Source organism: Pseudophryne corroboree, chromosome 11 (assembly GCF_028390025.1).
Source record: "Pseudophryne corroboree isolate aPseCor3 chromosome 11, aPseCor3.hap2, whole genome shotgun sequence".
NCBI lineage: Eukaryota > Metazoa > Chordata > Amphibia > Anura > Myobatrachidae > Pseudophryne > Pseudophryne corroboree.
In genome coordinates this window covers 69,787,763-69,805,259 of record NC_086454.1, presented here as the reverse complement: position 1 = coordinate 69,805,259, position 17,497 = coordinate 69,787,763, and the positions used below count along the sequence as shown (strand labels likewise).

Here is a 17,497-nt window from a genome sequence, read left to right as displayed (position 1 = left end):
TTGATTTCTGGAATTTCTTTCCTAACACAATATTGTTTATGTTAAGTAATACATAATCCATTATTTTCTATTGCTCTCCAAACTCTGATGACTAAATTGTCTATCCATTTATCTTGAGAAACTCACATTGTTACTGACTTTTGTTTAAACATTTCTTCTGACTAGACACCATATTGTTTCTGGAGATTGCTCAGACATGAATATTGCCAATTTCTGGAATTCTTTTCTAGTTACCTTGGCATCAATTTACTTCTACAAAAAAACTGATATTAAAAAAGGGGAATATTGCATTTTTTTGTGTTTCTGATTTGGACTGTATCTAGAAATGTGGTACATTTTACTGAACATGTGAGAAAGGGTAAAGGCTGCTGAAGCATTCACGTGTCTTTTTGTGATGAATTAACAGCAAACTATGTTCTGAGATGATGAAAATAAATGAAAGGCACTGCTGAGATTTGAACTCAGGATCTCCTGTTTACGAGACAAGCGCTTTAACCAACTAAGCCACAGCACCACATGATGCTCAAAAGCTTCACAAAGAAAAATGATATATCTAAGATATGCTATTTGGTAACAATTTTTGACATTCTTATAACTATTGCTTCATCAATTTTTCAAACCGGTGGAAATTTAGAGTATAAATAGAAAGTTGTGTTCTCTTTTTTCATTCATGATTTACAGGACCTACATTCTTAAAATATCTTGTCAAAGTAATTTTCTAATATATTTTTTTAGCACTTTTATTGATTTCTCTGTAAGTAATGCTACACGGGAATAAATGTCAATTAATTTTTGATATTCAGAAAACAAAAACAAAAACATGTAGTAAAATTAAGAACTCTGTTTTAAAAAGTCAGAATTATGGTGAACATTCTTTATTTATGCTTTTTCAAGAGAATTTTAGCTTTTCATCAAGAAGTATTTTCCTAACACAATTTTAAGGATGTTATGGAAATAAATATGGGTTAAATGTCAATGATTCTCTAGCTATGATGACTAAACTGACTCTCAAATTACTGTACCTTGGGAAACTTATCTTTTTACAGACATTTTAACACTTCCTGTGTTATTCTCTTTTGACTGTACTCCAAATTAATTTTGCAGTTACCCAATATGATGAAGGCTATTTTGTAAAAATTCATATATTTACCTTAACATAGGCATATTTCTGCAAATTAACTTATATTGAAATAGGGTGAAGTTTTGTTGTTTGTCATCTTCTGACATGGATGGCATCTTTAAACTTTTTTACATTGGTGACCAAATGTGCCAAAGTGAAAGCAGATAAAGGTTTTACACATCTTATTTTGTTATGCATCAACAAAAAACGACATACTGGTGTGATAAAAAGGTATCAAGCAAAGGCACTGCTGTGATTTGAACTCAGGATCTCCTGTTTACTAGACAGACGCTTTAACCAACTAAGCCACAGTGCCACTTGCACTGCCTTATGTATAATGACAAATTATATGTCTAAAGTATAATATTTTTCATTATTTTTATATATTTTTTTGAAACAAGTATTTTATTAATTCTTTAAACAGTTGGAAACTTACAGTAAGTTATGTAATGCTTTTCTCTCCTTTATTTTGTATATACAGGCCCTACATTCATACAATGTCTTGTCCAAGTCACTTGTTAATATGCTTTATTGTAATAGATATTATGGCGTTGTTATTAATGTAGTCATCCCTGGGAAATTAAAGTCAGTCTTTTGTTGGTACTCATACAGTTAAAAAGTAGTCGTGAAATGAAAAAATGAGATCTCAATGATAGAATTAATGTTAACATTTTATCTGGAAGCTTGCTCAATAAATGGAAAGATTGATTTCTGGAATTTCTTTCCTAACACAATATTGTTTATGTTAAGTAATACATAATCCATTATTTTCTATTGCTCTCCAAACTCTGATGACTAAATTGTCTATCCATTTATCTTGAGAAACTCACATTGTTACTGACTTTTGTTTAAACATTTCCTCTGACTGGACACTATATTGTTTCTGGAGATTGCTCAGACATGAATATTGCCAACTTCTGGAATTCTTTTCTAGTTACCTTGGCATCAATTTACTTCTACAAAAAAACTGATATTAAAAAAGGGGAATATTGCATTTTTTTGTGTTTTCTGATTTGGACTGTATCTAGAAATGTGGTACATTTTACTGAACATGTGAGAAAGGGTAAAAGCTGCTGAAGCATTCACGTGTCTTTTTGTGATGAATTAACAGCAAACTATGTTCTGAGATGATGAAAATAAATGAAAGGCACTGCTGAGATTTGAACTCAGGATCTCCTGTTTACAAGACAGGCGCTTTAACCAACTAAGCCACAGCACCACATGATGCTCAAAAGCTTCACAAAGAAAAATGATATATCTAAGATATGCTATTTGGTAACAATTTTTGACATTCTTATAACTATTGCTTCATCAATTTTTCAAACCGGTGGAAATTTAGAGTATAAATAGAAAGTTGTGTTCTCTCTTTTCATTCATGATTTACAGGACCTACATTCTTAAAATATCTTGTCAAAGTAATTTTCTAATATATTTTTTTAGCACTTTTATTGATTTCTCTGTAAGTAATGCTACATGGGAATAAATATCAATTGATTTTTGCTATTCAGAAAACAAAAACATGTAGTAAAATTAAGAACTCTGTTTTAAAAAGTCAGAATTATGGTGAACATTCTTTATTTATGCTTTTTCAAGAGAATTTTAGCTTTTCATCAAGAAGTATTTTCCTAACACAATTTTAAGGATGTTATGGAAATAAATATGGGTTAAATGTCAATGATTCTCTAGCTATGATGACTAAACTGACTCTCAAATTACTGTACCTTGGGAAACTTACTTTTTTACAGACATTTTAACACTTCCTGTGTTATTCTCTTTTGACTGTACTCCAAATTAATTTTGCAGTTACCCAATATGATGAAGGCTATTTTGTAAAAATTCATATATTTACCTTAACATAGGCATATTTCTGCAAATTAACTTATATTGAAATAGGGTGAAGTTTTGTTGTTTGTCATCTTCTGACATGGATGGCATCTTTAAACTTTTTTGCATTGGTGACCAAATGTGCCAAAGTGAAAGCAGATAAAGGTTTTACACATCTTATTTTGTTATGCATCAACAAAAAACTACATACTGGTGTGATAAAAAGGTATCAAGCAAAGGCACTGCTGTGATTTGAACTCAGGATCTCATGTTTACTAGAAAGGGGGTTTAACCAACTAAGCCACAGTGCCACTTGCACTGCCTTATGTATAATGACAAATTATATGTCTAAAGTATAATATTTTTTATTATTTTTATATATTTTTTTGAAACAAGTATTTTATTAATTCTTTACACAGTTGGAAACTTAGAGTAAGTTATGTAATGCTTTTCTCTCCTTTATTTTGTATATACAGGCCCTACATTCATACAATGTCTTGTCCAAGTCACTTGTTAATATGCTTTATTGTAATAGATATTATGGCGTTGTTATTAATGTAGTCATCCCTGGGAAATTAAAGTCAGTCTTTTGTTGGTACTCATACAGTTAAAAAGTAGTCGTGAAATGAAAAAATGAGATCTCAATGATAGAATTAATGTTAACATTTTATCTGGAAGCTTGCTCAATAAATGGAAAGATTGATTTCTGGAATTTCTTTCCTAACACAATATTGTTTATGTTAAGTAATACATAATCCATTATTTTCTATTGCTCTCCAAACTCTGATGACTAAATTGTATATCCATTTATCTTGAGAAACTCACATTGTTACTGACTTTTGTTTAAACATTTCCTCTGACTGGACACCATATTGTTTCTGGAGATTGCTCAGACATGAATATTGCCAATTTCTGGAATTCTTTTCTAGTTACCTTGGCATCAATTTACTTCTACAAAAAAACTGATATTTAAAAAGGGGAATATTGCATTTTTTTGTGTTTCTGATTTGGACTGTATCTAGAAATGTGGTACATTTTACTGAACATGTGAGAAAGGGTAAAGGCTGCTGAAGCATTCACGTGTCTTTTTGTGATGAATTAACAACAAACTATGTTCTGAGATGATGAAAATAAATGAAAGGCACTGCTGAGATTTGAACTCAGGATCTCCTGTTTACGAGACAGGCGCTTTAACCAACTAAGCCACAGCACCACATGATGTTCAAAATCTTCACAAAGAAAAATTATATATCTAAGATATGCTATTTGGCAACAATTTTTGACATTCTTATAACTATTGCTTCATAAATTATTCAAACCGGTGGAAATTTAGAGTATAAATAGAAAGTTGTGTTCTCTCTTTTCATTCATTATTTACAGGACCTACATTCTTAAAATATCTTGTCAAAGTAATTTTCTAATATATTTTTTTAGCACTTTTATTAATTTCTCTGTAAGTAATGCTACATGGGAATAAATGTCAATTAATTTTTGATATTCAGAAAACAAAAACATGTAGTAAAATTAAGAACTCTGTTTTAAAAAGTCAGAATTATGGTGAACATTCTTTATTTATGCTTTTTCAAGAGAATTTTAGCTTTTCATCAAGAAGTATTTTCCTAACACAATTTTAAGGATGTTATGGAAATAAATATGGGTTAAATGTCAATGATTCTCTAGCTATGATGACTAAACTGACTCTCAAATTACTGTACCTTGGGAAACTTACTTTTTTACAGACATTTTAACACTTCCTGTGTTATTCTCTTTTGACTGTACTCCAAATTAATTTTGCAGTTACCCAATATGATGAAGGCTATTTTGTAAAAATTCATATATTTACCTTAACATAGGCATATTTCTGCAAATTAACTTATATTGAAATAGGGTGAAGTTTTGTTGTTTGTCATCTTCTGACATGGATGGCATCTTTAAACTTTTTTACATTGGTGACCAAATGTGCCAAAGTGAAAGCAGATAAAGGTTTTACACATCTTATTTTGTTATGCATCAACAAAAAACTACATACTGGTGTGATAAAAAGGTATCAAGCAAAGGCACTGCTGTGATTTGAACTCAGGATCTCCTGTTTACTAGACAGACGCTTTAACCAACTAAGCCACAGTGCCACTTGCACTGCCTTATGTATAATGACAAATTATATGTCTAAAGTATAATATTTTTTATTATTTTTATATATTTTTTTGAAACAAGTATTTTATTAATTCTTTAAACAGTTGGAAACTTACAGTAAGTTATGTAATGCTTTTCTCTCCTTTATTTTGTATATACAGGCCCTACATTCATACAATGTCTTGTCCAAGTCACTTGTTAATATGCTTTATTGTAATAGATATTATGGCTTTGTTATTAATGTAGTCATCCCTGGGAAATTAAAGTCAGTCTTTTGTTGGTACTCATACAGTTAAAAAGTAGTCGTGAAATGAAAAAATGAGATCTCAATGATAGAATTAATGTTAACATTTTATCTGGAAGCTTGCTCAATAAATGGAAAGATTGATTTCTGGAATTTCTTTCCTAACACAATATTGTTTATGTTAAGTAATACATAATCCATTATTTTCTATTGCTCTCCAAACTCTGATGACTAAATTGTCTATCCATTTATCTTGAGAAACTCACATTGTTACTGACTTTTGTTTAAACATTTCCTCTGACTGGACACCATATTGTTTCTGGAGATTGCTCAGACATGAATATTGCCAATTTCTGGAATTCTTTTCTAGTTACCTTGGCATCAATTTACTTCTACAAAAAAACTGATATTAAAAAAGGGGAATATTGCATTTTTTTGTGTTTCTGATTTGGACTGTATCTAGAAATGTGGTACATTTTACTGAACATGTGAGAAAGGGTAAAGGCTGCTGAAGCATTCACGTGTCTTTTTGTGATGAATTAACAACAAACTATGTTCTGAGATGATGAAAATAAATGAAAGGCACTGCTGAGATTTGAACTCAGGATCTCCTGTTTACGAGACAGGCGCTTTAACCAACTAAGCCACAGCACCACATGATGCTCAACAGCTTCACAAAGAAAAATGATATATCTAAGATATGCTATTTGGTAACAATTTTTGACATTCTTATAACTATTGCTTCATCAATTTTTCAAACCGGTGGAAATTTAGAGTATAAATAGAAAGTTGTGTTCTCTCTTTTCATTCATGATTTACAGGACCTACATTCTTAAAATATCTTGTCAAAGTAATTTTCTAATATATTTTTTTAGCACTTTTATTGATTTCTCTGTAAGTAATGCTACATGGGAATAAATGTCAATTAATTTTTGATATTCAGAAAACAAAAACATGTAGTAAAATTAAGAACTCTGTTTTAAAAAGTCAGAATTACGGTGAACATTCTTTATTTATGCTTTTTCAAGAGAATTTTAGCTTTTCATCAAGAAGTATTTTCCTAACACAATTTTAAGGATGTTATGGAAATAAATATGGGTTAAATGTCAATGATTCTCTAGCTATGATGACTAAACTGACTCTCAAATTACTGTACCTTGGGAAACTTACCTTTTTACAGACATTTTAACACTTCCTGTGTTATTCTCTTTTGACTGTACTCCAAATTAATTTTGCAGTTACCCAATATGATGAAGGCTATTTTGTAAAAATTCATATATTTACCTTAACATAGGCATATTTCTGCAAATTAACTTATATTGAAATAGGGTGAAGTTTTGTTGTTTGTCATCTTCTGACATGGATGGCATCTTTAAACTTTTTTACATTGGTGACCAAATGTGCCAAAGTGAAAGCAGATAAAGGTTTTACACATCTTATTTTGTTATGCATCAACAAAAAACTACATACTGGTGTGATAAAAAGGTATCAAGCAAAGGCACTGCTGTGATTTGAACTCAGGATCTCCTGTTTACTAGACAGACGCTTTAACCAACTAAGCCACAGTGCCACTTGCACTGCCTTATGTATAATGACAAATTATATGTCTAAAGTATAATATTTTTCATTATTTTTATATATTTTTTTGAAACAAGTATTTTATTAATTCTTTAAACAGTTGGAAACTTACAGTAAGTTATGTAATGCTTTTCTCTCCTTTATTTTGTATATACAGGCCCTACATTCATACAATGTCTTGTCCAAGTCACTTGTTAATATGCTTTATTGTAATAGATATTATGGCGTTGTTATTAATGTAGTCATCCCTGGGAAATTAAAGTCAGTCTTTTGTTGGTACTCATACAGTTAAAAAGTAGTCGTGAAATGAAAAAATGAGATCTCAATGATAGAATTAATGTTAACATTTTATCTGGAAGCTTGCTCAATAAATGGAAAAATTGATTTCTGGAATTTCTTTCCTAACACAATATTGTTTATGTTAAGTAATACATAATCCATTATTTTCTATTGCTCTCCAAACTCTGATGACTAAATTGTCTATCCATTTATCTTGAGAAACTCACATTGTTACTGACTTTTGTTTAAACATTTCCTCTGACTGGACACCATATTGTTTCTGGAGATTGCTCAGACATGAATATTGCCAACTTCTGGAATTCTTTTCTAGTTACCTTGGCATCAATTTACTTCTACAAAAAAACTGATATTAAAAAAGGGGAATATTGCATTTTTTTGTGTTTTCTGATTTGGACTGTATCTAGAAATGTGGAACATTTTACTGAACATGTGAGAAAGGGTAAAAGCTGCTGAAGCATTCACGTGTCTTTTTGTGATGAATTAACAGCAAACTATGTTCTGAGATGATGAAAATAAATGAAAGGCACTGCTGAGATTTGAACTCAGGATCTCCTGTTTACGAGACAGGCGCTTTAACCAACTAAGCCACAGCACCACATGATGCTCAAAAGCTTCACAAAGAAAAATGATATATCTAAGATATGCTATTTGGTAACAATTTTTGACATTCTTATAACTATTGCTTCATCAATTTTTCAAACCGGTGGAAATTTAGAGTATAAATAGAAAGTTGTGTTCTCTCTTTTCATTCATGATTTACAGGACCTACATTCTTAAAATATCTTGTCAAAGTAATTTTCTAATATATATTTTTTAGCACTTTTATTGATTTCTCTGTAAGTAATGCTACATGGGAATAAATGTCAATTAATTTTTGATATTCAGAAAACAAAAACATGTAGTAAAATTAAGAACTCTGTTTTAAAAAGTCAGAATTATGGTGAACATTCTTTATTTATGCTTTTTCAAGAGAATTTTAGCTTTTCATCAAGAAGTATTTTCCTAACACAATTTTAAGGATGTTATGGAAATAAATATGGGTTAAATGTCAATGATTCTCTAGCTATGATGACTAAACTGACTCTCAAATTACTGTACCTTGGGAAACTTACTTTTTTACAGACATTTTAACACTTCCTGTGTTATTCTCTTTTGACTGTACTCCAAATTAATTTTGCAGTTACCCAATATGATGAAGGCTATTTTGTAAAAATTCATATATTTACCTTAACATAGGCATATTTCTGCAAATTAACTTATATTGAAATAGGGTGAAGTTTTGTTGTTTGTCATCTTCTGACATGGATGGCATCTTTAAACTTTTTTACATTGGTGACCAAATGTGCCAAAGTGAAAGCAGATAAAGGTTTTACACATCTTATTTTGTTATGCATCAACAAAAAACTACATACTGGTGTGATAAAAAGGTATCAAGCAAAGGCACTGCTGTGATTTGAACTCAGGATCTCCTGTTTACTAGACAGACGCTTTAACCAACTAAGCCACAGTGCCACTTGCACTGCCTTATGTATAATGACAAATTATATGTCTAAAGTATAATATTTTTTATTATTTTTATATATTTTTTTGAAACAAGTATTTTATTAATTCTTTAAACAGTTGGAAACTTACAGTAAGTTATGTAATGCTTTTCTCTCCTTTATTTTGTATATACAGGCCCTACATTCATACAATGTCTTGTCCAAGTCACTTGTTAATATGCTTTATTGTAATAGATATTATGGCTTTGTTATTAATGTAGTCATCCCTGGGAAATTAAAGTCAGTCTTTTGTTGGTACTCATACAGTTAAAAAGTAGTCGTGAAATGAAAAAATGAGATCTCAATGATAGAATTAATGTTAACATTTTATCTGGAAGCTTGCTCAATAAATGGAAAGATTGATTTCTGGAATTTCTTTCCTAACACAATATTGTTTATGTTAAGTAATACATAATCCATTATTTTCTATTGCTCTCCAAACTCTGATGACTAAATTGTCTATCCATTTATCTTGAGAAACTCACATTGTTACTGACTTTTGTTTAAACATTTCCTCTGACTGGACACCATATTGTTTCTGGAGATTGCTCAGACATGAATATTGCCAATTTCTGGAATTCTTTTCTAGTTACCTTGGCATCAATTTACTTCTACAAAAAAACTGATATTAAAAAAGGGGAATATTGCATTTTTTTGTGTTTCTGATTTGGACTGTATCTAGAAATGTGGTACATTTTACTGAACATGTGAGAAAGGGTAAAGGCTGCTGAAGCATTCACGTGTCTTTTTGTGATGAATTAACAACAAACTATGTTCTGAGATGATGAAAATAAATGAAAGGCACTGCTGAGATTTGAACTCAGGATCTCCTGTTTACGAGACAGGCGCTTTAACCAACTAAGCCACAGCACCACATGATGCTCAACAGCTTCACAAAGAAAAATGATATATCTAAGATATGCTATTTGGTAACAATTTTTGACATTCTTATAACTATTGCTTCATCAATTTTTCAAACCGGTGGAAATTTAGAGTATAAATAGAAAGTTGTGTTCTCTCTTTTCATTCATGATTTACAGGACCTACATTCTTAAAATATCTTGTCAAAGTAATTTTCTAATATATTTTTTTAGCACTTTTATTGATTTCTCTGTAAGTAATGCTACATGGGAATAAATGTCAATTAATTTTTGATATTCAGAAAACAAAAACATGTAGTAAAATTAAGAACTCTGTTTTAAAAAGTCAGAATTACGGTGAACATTCTTTATTTATGCTTTTTCAAGAGAATTTTAGCTTTTCATCAAGAAGTATTTTCCTAACACAATTTTAAGGATGTTATGGAAATAAATATGGGTTAAATGTCAATGATTCTCTAGCTATGATGACTAAACTGACTCTCAAATTACTGTACCTTGGGAAACTTACCTTTTTACAGACATTTTAACACTTCCTGTGTTATTCTCTTTTGACTGTACTCCAAATTAATTTTGCAGTTACCCAATATGATGAAGGCTATTTTGTAAAAATTCATATATTTACCTTAACATAGGCATATTTCTGCAAATTAACTTATATTGAAATAGGGTGAAGTTTTGTTGTTTGTCATCTTCTGACATGGATGGCATCTTTAAACTTTTTTACATTGGTGACCAAATGTGCCAAAGTGAAAGCAGATAAAGGTTTTACACATCTTATTTTGTTATGCATCAACAAAAAACTACATACTGGTGTGATAAAAAGGTATCAAGCAAAGGCACTGCTGTGATTTGAACTCAGGATCTCCTGTTTACTAGACAGACGCTTTAACCAACTAAGCCACAGTGCCACTTGCACTGCCTTATGTATAATGACAAATTATATGTCTAAAGTATAATATTTTTCATTATTTTTATATATTTTTTTGAAACAAGTATTTTATTAATTCTTTAAACAGTTGGAAACTTACAGTAAGTTATGTAATGCTTTTCTCTCCTTTATTTTGTATATACAGGCCCTACATTCATACAATGTCTTGTCCAAGTCACTTGTTAATATGCTTTATTGTAATAGATATTATGGCGTTGTTATTAATGTAGTCATCCCTGGGAAATTAAAGTCAGTCTTTTGTTGGTACTCATACAGTTAAAAAGTAGTCGTGAAATGAAAAAATGAGATCTCAATGATAGAATTAATGTTAACATTTTATCTGGAAGCTTGCTCAATAAATGGAAAGATTGATTTCTGGAATTTCTTTCCTAACACAATATTGTTTATGTTAAGTAATACATAATCCATTATTTTCTATTGCTCTCCAAACTCTGATGACTAAATTGTCTATCCATTTATCTTGAGAAACTCACATTGTTACTGACTTTTGTTTAAACATTTCCTCTGACTGGACACCATATTGTTTCTGGAGATTGCTCAGACATGAATATTGCCAACTTCTGGAATTCTTTTCTAGTTACCTTGGCATCAATTTACTTCTACAAAAAAACTGATATAAAAAAAGGGGAATATTGCATTTTTTTGTGTTTTCTGATTTGGACTGTATCTAGAAATGTGGAACATTTTACTGAACATGTGAGAAAGGGTAAAGGCTGCTGAAGCATTCACGTGTCTTTTTGTGATGAATTAACAGCAAACTATGTTCTGAGATAAGAAAAAACAATCTGGAACAGCGCTTAGCATTTAATAAAAACTTTTTTTATTTTATTGTCTATAAAATTAAATAAAAAATAAAAGATAATAAATAAAAAATAATAATATATATATGAAATTGCGGGAATTATGCAATTATACAGTTACCGGCCGGATTTCTTATAATATACATTCAATCCATAAAACAATTAATATGTATATAATACACAACTGTTGCACACAGCAAGAAATTTTAAAATAATTATATATTTAGGCACAACAGAATAAACTCCACTAATAGGAATGACTTTTTATGTTGACAGATATAACTTAGCAGGCGTCCCTGCGCTGTATAGTGCCACTTGTATTATCCGTTTAATTTGTTTGGACAAAACTTGTATAATTTATCCTTCCTTTAAGAAGCAAAAATGAAGCAACAGTCTCTGTGTGGAATATACGGCAATTCTGATGTAAAACTGTCCATGTATCAGCACAGCGGCATGATAAGAAAACTGTTATATGAACGTGGTAATTTGAGACTCCCTTTAACACCAGATAACGCACCAACCTCTATATAATGATGTTGTATAGCTCAGATGAAGGAGAGTCCTCCTTATTCCCCCTTAGCACTGGGGTCCGGAAAACCGGGTACTGAGATGTGCGGTGTTTAAGAGGCAGTCAGCGTCTCCTGGAGTGAATGAATAAGCCGGCCGGCTGTAGCTCACTTGTCATCACATACGCGTTTCTCCGCCTTCATGTAACCTCGGCGGCTTCCTCAGTGTGTACACCGCCGAGGTTACATGAAGGCGGAGAAACGCGTATGTGATGACAAGTGAGCTACAGCCGGCCGGCTTATTCATTCACTCCAGGAGACGCTGACTGCCTCTTAAACACCGCACATCTCAGTACCCGGTTTTCCGGACCCCAGTGCTAAGGGGGAATAAGGAGGACTCTCCTTCATCTGAGCTATACAACATCATTATATAGAGGTTGGTGCGTTATCTGGTGTTAAAGGGAGTCTCAAATTACCACGTTCATATAACAGTTTTCTTATCATGCCGCTGTGCTGATACATGGACAGTTTTACATCAGAATTGCCGTATATTCCACACAGAGACTGTTGCTTCATTTTTGCTTCTTAAAGGAAGGATAAATTATACAAGTTTTGTCCAAACAAATTAAACGGATAATACAAGTGGCACTATACAGCGCAGGGACGCCTGCTAAGTTATATCTGTCAACATAAAAAGTCATTCCTATTAGTGGAGTTTATTCTGTTGTGCCTAAATATATAATTATTTTAAAATTTCTTGCTGTGTGCAACAGTTGTGTATTATATACATATTAATTGTTTTATGGATTGAATGTATATTATAAGAAATCCGGCCGGTAACTGTATAATTGCATAATTCCCGCAATTTCATATATATATTATTATTTTTTATTTATTATCTTTTATTTTTTATTTAATTTTATAGACAATAAAATAAAAAAAGTTTTTATTAAATGCTAAGCGCTGTTCCAGATTGTTTTTTCTTGTTTTAAATTAATTGGAGGCTTACAAACCAGGCCCCAGGAATGTGCAGCTAGCGTTTAATTCAAATATCAGCGCCCAATTCTGTTTTTGTTTTTATGTTCTGAGATGATGAAAATAAATGAAAGGCACTGCTGAGATTTGAACTCAGGATCTCCTGTTTACGAGACAGGCGCTTTAACCAACTAAGCCACAGCACCACATGATGCTCAAAAGCTTCACAAAGAAAAATGATATATCTAAGATATGCTATTTGGTAACAATTTTTGACATTCTTATAACTATTGCTTCATCAATTTTTCAAACCGGTGGAAATTTAGAGTATAAATAGAAAGTTGTGTTCTCTCTTTTCATTCATGATTTACAGGACCTACATTCTTAAAATATCTTGTCAAAGTAATTTTCTAATATTTTTTTTTAGCACTTTTATTGATTTCTCTGTAAGTAATGCTACATGGGAATAAATGTCAATTAATTTTTGATATTCAGAAAACAAAAACATGTAGTAAAATTAAGAACTCTGTTTTAAAAAGTCAGAATTATGGTGAACATTCTTTATTTATGCTTTTTCAAGAGAATTTTAGCTTTTCATCAAGAAGTATTTTCCTAACACAATTTTAAGGATGTTATGGAAATAAATATGGGTTAAATGTCAATGATTCTCTAGCTATGATGACTAAACTGACTCTCAAATTACTGTACCTTGGGAAACTTACTTTTTTACAGACATTTTAACACTTCCTGTGTTATTCTCTTTTGACTGTACTCCAAATTAATTTTGCAGTTACCCAATATGATGAAGGCTATTTTGTAAAAATTCATATATTTACCTTAACATAGGCATATTTCTGCAAATTAACTTATATTGAAATAGGGTGAAGTTTTGTTGTTTGTCATCTTCTGACATGGATGGCATCTTTAAACTTTTTTACATTGGTGACCAAATGTGCCAAAGTGAAAGCAGATAAAGGTTTTACACATCTTATTTTGTTATGCATCAACAAAAAACTACATACTGGTGTGATAAAAAGGTATCAAGCAAAGGCACTGCTGTGATTTGAACTCAGGATCTCCTGTTTACTAGACAGACGCTTTAACCAACTAAGCCACAGTGCCACTTGCACTGCCTTATGTATAATGACAAATTATATGTCTAAAGTATAATATTTTTTATTATTTTTATATATTTTTTTGAAACAAGTATTTTATTAATTCTTTAAACAGTTGGAAACTTACAGTAAGTTATGTAATGCTTTTCTCTCCTTTATTTTGTATATACAGGCCCTACATTCATACAATGTCTTGTCCAAGTCACTTGTTAATATGCTTTATTGTAATAGATATTATGGCTTTGTTATTAATGTAGTCATCCCTGGGAAATTAAAGTCAGTCTTTTGTTGGTACTCATACAGTTAAAAAGTAGTCGTGAAATGAAAAAATGAGATCTCAATGATAGAATTAATGTTAACATTTTATCTGGAAGCTTGCTCAATAAATGGAAAGATTGATTTCTGGAATTTCTTTCCTAACACAATATTGTTTATGTTAAGTAATACATAATCCATTATTTTCTATTGCTCTCCAAACTCTGATGACTAAATTGTCTATCCATTTATCTTGAGAAACTCACATTGTTACTGACTTTTGTTTAAACATTTCCTCTGACTGGACACCATATTGTTTCTGGAGATTGCTCAGACATGAATATTGCCAATTTCTGGAATTCTTTTCTAGTTACCTTGGCATCAATTTACTTCTACAAAAAAACTGATATTAAAAAAGGGGAATATTGCATTTTTTTGTGTTTCTGATTTGGACTGTATCTAGAAATGTGGTACATTTTACTGAACATGTGAGAAAGGGTAAAGGCTGCTGAAGCATTCACGTGTCTTTTTGTGATGAATTAACAACAAACTATGTTCTGAGATGATGAAAATAAATGAAAGGCACTGCTGAGATTTGAACTCAGGATCTCCTGTTTACGAGACAGGCGCTTTAACCAACTAAGCCACAGCACCACATGATGCTCAACAGCTTCACAAAGAAAAATGATATATCTAAGATATGCTATTTGGTAACAATTTTTGACATTCTTATAACTATTGCTTCATCAATTTTTCAAACCGGTGGAAATTTAGAGTATAAATAGAAAGTTGTGTTCTCTCTTTTCATTCATGATTTACAGGACCTACATTCTTAAAATATCTTGTCAAAGTAATTTTCTAATATATTTTTTTAGCACTTTTATTGATTTCTCTGTAAGTAATGCTACATGGGAATAAATGTCAATTAATTTTTGATATTCAGAAAACAAAAACATGTAGTAAAATTAAGAACTCTGTTTTAAAAAGTCAGAATTACGGTGAACATTCTTTATTTATGCTTTTTCAAGAGAATTTTAGCTTTTCATCAAGAAGTATTTTCCTAACACAATTTTAAGGATGTTATGGAAATAAATATGGGTTAAATGTCAATGATTCTCTAGCTATGATGACTAAACTGACTCTCAAATTACTGTACCTTGGGAAACTTACCTTTTTACAGACATTTTAACACTTCCTGTGTTATTCTCTTTTGACTGTACTCCAAATTAATTTTGCAGTTACCCAATATGATGAAGGCTATTTTGTAAAAATTCATATATTTACCTTAACATAGGCATATTTCTGCAAATTAACTTATATTGAAATAGGGTGAAGTTTTGTTGTTTGTCATCTTCTGACATGGATGGCATCTTTAAACTTTTTTACATTGGTGACCAAATGTGCCAAAGTGAAAGCAGATAAAGGTTTTACACATCTTATTTTGTTATGCATCAACAAAAAACTACATACTGGTGTGATAAAAAGGTATCAAGCAAAGGCACTGCTGTGATTTGAACTCAGGATCTCCTGTTTACTAGACAGACGCTTTAACCAACTAAGCCACAGTGCCACTTGCACTGCCTTATGTATAATGACAAATTATATGTCTAAAGTATAATATTTTTCATTATTTTTATATATTTTTTTGAAACAAGTATTTTATTAATTCTTTAAACAGTTGGAAACTTACAGTAAGTTATGTAATGCTTTTCTCTCCTTTATTTTGTATATACAGGCCCTACATTCATACAATGTCTTGTCCAAGTCACTTGTTAATATGCTTTATTGTAATAGATATTATGGCGTTGTTATTAATGTAGTCATCCCTGGGAAATTAAAGTCAGTCTTTTGTTGGTACTCATACAGTTAAAAAGTAGTCGTGAAATGAAAAAATGAGATCTCAATGATAGAATTAATGTTAACATTTTATCTGGAAGCTTGCTCAATAAATGGAAAAATTGATTTCTGGAATTTCTTTCCTAACACAATATTGTTTATGTTAAGTAATACATAATCCATTATTTTCTATTGCTCTCCAAACTCTGATGACTAAATTGTCTATCCATTTATCTTGAGAAACTCACATTGTTACTGACTTTTGTTTAAACATTACCTCTGACTGGACACCATATTGTTTCTGGAGATTGCTCAGACATGAATATTGCCAACTTCTGGAATTCTTTTCTAGTTACCTTGGCATCAATTTACTTCTACAAAAAAAATGATATTAAAAAAGGGGAATATTGCATTTTTTTGTGTTTTCTGATTTGGACTGTATCTAGAAATGTGGTACATTTTACTGAACATGTGAGAAAGGGTAAAAGCTGCTGAAGCATTCACGTGTCTTTTTGTGATGAATTAACAGCAAACTATGTTCTGAGATGATGAAAATAAATGAAAGGCACTGCTGAGATTTGAACTCAGGATCTCCTGTTTACGAGACAGGCGCTTTAACCAACTAAGCCACAGCACCACATGATGCTCAAAAGCGTCACAAAGAAAAATGATATATCTAAGATATGCTATTTGGTAACAATTTTTGACATTCTTATAACTATTGCTTCATCAATTTTTCAAACCGGTGGAAATTTAGAGTATAAATAGAAAGTTGTGTTCTCTCTTTTCATTCATGATTTACAGGACCTACATTCTTAAAATATCTTGTCAAAGTAATTTTCTAATATATTTTTTTAGCACTTTTATTGATTTCTCTGTAAGTAATGCTACATGGGAATAAATGTCAATTAATTTTTGATATTCAGAAAACAAAAACATGTAGTAAAATTAAGAACTCTGTTTTAAAAAGTCAGAATTATGGTGAACATTCTTTATTTATGCTTTTTCAAGAGAATTTTAGCTTTTCATCAAGAAGTATTTTCCTAACACAATTTTAAGGATGTTATGGAAATAAATATGGGTTAAATGTCAATGATTCTCTAGCTATGATAACTAAACTGACTCTCAAATTACTGTACCTTGGGAAACTTACTTTTTTACAGACATTTTAACACTTCCTGTGTTATTCTCTTTTGACTGTACTCCAAATTAATTTTGCAGTTACCCAATATGATGAAGGCTATTTTGTAAAAATTCATATATTTACCTTAACATAGGCATATTTCTGCAAATTAACTTATATTGAAATAGGGTGAAGTTTTGTTGTTTGTCATCTTCTGACATGGATGGCATCTTTAAACTTTTTTACATTGGTGACCAAATGTGCCAAAGTGAAAGCAGATAAAGGTTTTACACATCTTATTTTGTTATGCATCAACA

The 17,497-nt window shown here is 30.9% G+C and overlaps 16 non-coding genes across 16 annotated transcripts; all 16 read right to left on the bottom strand.

Moving 5' to 3' along the window:
* Nucleotides 1-440: 440 nt before the first annotated feature.
* On the bottom strand, nucleotides 441-514 carry TRNAT-CGU (transfer RNA threonine (anticodon CGU)). Its single transcript has one exon. It is a non-coding gene; the product is annotated as a tRNA-Thr (tRNA).
* An 848-nt stretch (nucleotides 515-1,362) lies between these two features.
* Nucleotides 1,363-1,436, bottom strand: TRNAT-AGU (transfer RNA threonine (anticodon AGU)). Its single transcript has one exon. It is a non-coding gene; the product is annotated as a tRNA-Thr (tRNA).
* An 829-nt stretch (nucleotides 1,437-2,265) lies between these two features.
* Nucleotides 2,266-2,339, bottom strand: TRNAT-UGU (transfer RNA threonine (anticodon UGU)). Its single transcript has one exon. It is a non-coding gene; the product is annotated as a tRNA-Thr (tRNA).
* Nucleotides 2,340-4,083: 1,744 nt separating this feature from the next.
* Nucleotides 4,084-4,157, bottom strand: TRNAT-CGU (transfer RNA threonine (anticodon CGU)). Its single transcript has one exon. It is a non-coding gene; the product is annotated as a tRNA-Thr (tRNA).
* An 842-nt stretch (nucleotides 4,158-4,999) lies between these two features.
* On the bottom strand, nucleotides 5,000-5,073 carry TRNAT-AGU (transfer RNA threonine (anticodon AGU)). Its single transcript has one exon. It is a non-coding gene; the product is annotated as a tRNA-Thr (tRNA).
* An 828-nt stretch (nucleotides 5,074-5,901) lies between these two features.
* On the bottom strand, nucleotides 5,902-5,975 carry TRNAT-CGU (transfer RNA threonine (anticodon CGU)). Its single transcript has one exon. It is a non-coding gene; the product is annotated as a tRNA-Thr (tRNA).
* An 842-nt stretch (nucleotides 5,976-6,817) lies between these two features.
* On the bottom strand, nucleotides 6,818-6,891 carry TRNAT-AGU (transfer RNA threonine (anticodon AGU)). Its single transcript has one exon. It is a non-coding gene; the product is annotated as a tRNA-Thr (tRNA).
* An 829-nt stretch (nucleotides 6,892-7,720) lies between these two features.
* TRNAT-CGU (transfer RNA threonine (anticodon CGU)) lies at nucleotides 7,721-7,794 on the bottom strand. The gene has a single exon. It is a non-coding gene; the product is annotated as a tRNA-Thr (tRNA).
* An 843-nt stretch (nucleotides 7,795-8,637) lies between these two features.
* TRNAT-AGU (transfer RNA threonine (anticodon AGU)) lies at nucleotides 8,638-8,711 on the bottom strand. Its single transcript has one exon. It is a non-coding gene; the product is annotated as a tRNA-Thr (tRNA).
* An 828-nt stretch (nucleotides 8,712-9,539) lies between these two features.
* Nucleotides 9,540-9,613, bottom strand: TRNAT-CGU (transfer RNA threonine (anticodon CGU)). The gene has a single exon. It is a non-coding gene; the product is annotated as a tRNA-Thr (tRNA).
* An 842-nt stretch (nucleotides 9,614-10,455) lies between these two features.
* Nucleotides 10,456-10,529, bottom strand: TRNAT-AGU (transfer RNA threonine (anticodon AGU)). The gene has a single exon. It is a non-coding gene; the product is annotated as a tRNA-Thr (tRNA).
* Nucleotides 10,530-12,983: 2,454 nt separating this feature from the next.
* Nucleotides 12,984-13,057, bottom strand: TRNAT-CGU (transfer RNA threonine (anticodon CGU)). The gene has a single exon. It is a non-coding gene; the product is annotated as a tRNA-Thr (tRNA).
* An 842-nt stretch (nucleotides 13,058-13,899) lies between these two features.
* On the bottom strand, nucleotides 13,900-13,973 carry TRNAT-AGU (transfer RNA threonine (anticodon AGU)). The gene has a single exon. It is a non-coding gene; the product is annotated as a tRNA-Thr (tRNA).
* Nucleotides 13,974-14,801: 828 nt separating this feature from the next.
* TRNAT-CGU (transfer RNA threonine (anticodon CGU)) lies at nucleotides 14,802-14,875 on the bottom strand. The gene has a single exon. It is a non-coding gene; the product is annotated as a tRNA-Thr (tRNA).
* An 842-nt stretch (nucleotides 14,876-15,717) lies between these two features.
* On the bottom strand, nucleotides 15,718-15,791 carry TRNAT-AGU (transfer RNA threonine (anticodon AGU)). Its single transcript has one exon. It is a non-coding gene; the product is annotated as a tRNA-Thr (tRNA).
* Nucleotides 15,792-16,620: 829 nt separating this feature from the next.
* On the bottom strand, nucleotides 16,621-16,694 carry TRNAT-CGU (transfer RNA threonine (anticodon CGU)). Its single transcript has one exon. It is a non-coding gene; the product is annotated as a tRNA-Thr (tRNA).
* Between the last annotated feature and the right edge of the window lie 803 nt (nucleotides 16,695-17,497).